We start from the raw sequence: 2171 nt of genomic DNA, 5'->3' as shown, positions 1-2171 counted from the left end.
AGGGTTCAGGCTGATGAAGAAAGGAACAGAAAAGATGCAAATTATCAACACTGTGAATGTGAAAAGTAGCCTAATGTGAATTACAGTTCCTCTATGTATTAAATGGAATTGGAAGTAAACTTTGCTAAACAAATTAACAGCCTATATGAAATAAAAATTCCTTAATAGATACTGAACAACAGTCTCCTGTCAAAAAAAAATGAATTAGTAGTCAACATCCCACAAAGGAAAGTTCAGATTCAATTGCCTTTTCTAGTGAAGTCAACCAGATATTTAATGGAAAATAGAAGTTCTGTGCCAAACTTTTCTAAGCAATTAAAGAAACTGTAGTGTGTCTTCCTTCCGTGCCTCCACTCTTTCCTTCTCTTTGCCCTTCCTTTTAAAAATTCTAGTAGCAATAAACAACACATGGTTTTCAGGGTTAGAGACAAGTCTCAATTCAAATAGTGAGTTTTCTGAGTACTTGTGCATGTACTTAAGAGTCATAACTATGATTTAGTCGAGTGTGGAATAAAGTATATATAGTGCTATTTGTTTAATCTCAGCTCTCAGAAGGCTGAGGCAAGAAGAGCATGAGTTTAGAGTCAGCATAGGCTACACAGTGAAAGCCTGTGTCAAAAATAAACATACATTTCATAAAAATATGATTTCTGTCAAAGCAAGTATTGCAAGTATTGTATGTGGCAGTGTTGGGAATGTTTACTATTTTTAAAAATGCCTCTTCTCTCCTTCCTCTTGTGAGATTTTTTTTTTATCTTCGGCTACATTTTCAGCTTTGTGAGAAACCCTATCGTAGGAAATGGCTAGCAATGTTACCAACAAGACAGATCCTCGATCCATGAATTCCCTTGTATTCACTGGGAATCTCAATACTCTTGTGGTCAAGGAGTCTGATATGGAGGCAATCTTTTCAAAATATGGCAAACTTGTGGGTTGCTCTGTGCATAAGGGCTTTACCTTCATCCATTATTTAAAAAAAAATGTCCGGGCTTCTGTAGTTGGAGAAGATGGCAGAATGATTGCTGGCCAGGTTTTAGATATTAATCTGTTTGCAGAGCCAAAAGTGAACCGAGGAAAAGCAGGTGTGAAACGATCTGCAATAGAGATGTACGGTTCAGAACCAGAACACCCTCCTCTGCCCCCTCAACTCAGGTCCTCATTTGATTTGGACTATGACTTTCAACGGGTTTATTATGCCAGGATTTACAGTTACCCAGCATGTGTTCCTTCTCCTCCAAATGCTTGAGCTGTGGTGCCTTCTAAAGACCAGCATGTTTCCGGAAACACCCCTCAAAGGGGCAAAAGTGGATTTAATTCAAAGAGTAGACAACGAGGATCTTTATCCAAGTCTAGAAAGTTGAAAGGAGATGACCTTCAGGCCATTAGGAAGAAGCTGACTCAAATAAAACAAAAAGTGGATTCTCTGCTGGAAAGCCTGGAAAAAAAACTGAAATGGAACAAAACAAACAGTAGAGATGAAGAATGAAAAATCTGAGGAAGAGCAGAGCAGTGCCTCTGTGAAGAAAGATGAGACCAAAGTAAAGATGGAGTCTGAGGCAGGTGCAGATGACTCTGCTGAGGAGGGTGACCTGCTGGATGACGATGACAATGAAGATGGAGGGATGACCAGCTGGAATTGATCAAGGATGATGAAAAAGAGGCCGAGGAAGGAGAAGAATACAGAGACAGCGCCAGTGGGGAGGATGACTCTTAGGCTCATAGTGGAGTTTAGACACTTATCCCACTATTCATTTACCTAGGTGCTTGCGAGAGATCAAAGTAAGACCAGATCCTCTCCCTAGAATCTTCAGCACATTCCCACTGTTTGCCCTCTCCTCATCCTTCCTGTGTTCATTGGTTCATACTTGCCCTGCGCCTAGTTCCGTTTTCACTTCCTTTGATGCTTCTGAGTAGTTTTGTTAAGTCTTACCCTCTAAGTTTTGCTCTTAATTTTGATACCTCTTGACTTAACAATAAAAATATGTGTGGTTTTCATCAGCTGTCTCCAAAATAATCTCTTGGGATGCAGGGAGTGCAGTTCTTCATATGATTTCCGTAGTTGCTTCCCTAACTGCAGAAGCATCTCATTTACTTGTAACCCTGGGAGCAGCTTTGCACTAGAGGTGTGTGTTTTCCTCACATGAGTGGGGCTGTTCAACACAAATGTAACC

The 2171-nt window shown here is 40.2% G+C and overlaps 1 pseudogene; it reads left to right on the top strand.

The window, feature by feature from the left end:
• The first annotated feature begins 787 nt into the window (after nt 1-787).
• LOC101836215 lies at nt 788-1714 on the top strand (annotated as a pseudogene).
• Nucleotides 1715-2171: the final 457 nt, after the last annotated feature.

The sequence above is a fragment of the Mesocricetus auratus genome, unplaced genomic scaffold (genome assembly GCF_017639785.1).
Source record: "Mesocricetus auratus isolate SY011 unplaced genomic scaffold, BCM_Maur_2.0 Super-Scaffold_100009, whole genome shotgun sequence".
Classification (NCBI taxonomy): domain Eukaryota; kingdom Metazoa; phylum Chordata; class Mammalia; order Rodentia; family Cricetidae; genus Mesocricetus; species Mesocricetus auratus.
Note: the sequence above shows the minus strand (reverse complement) of the source record. Positions and strands in the feature narration are given on the sequence as shown.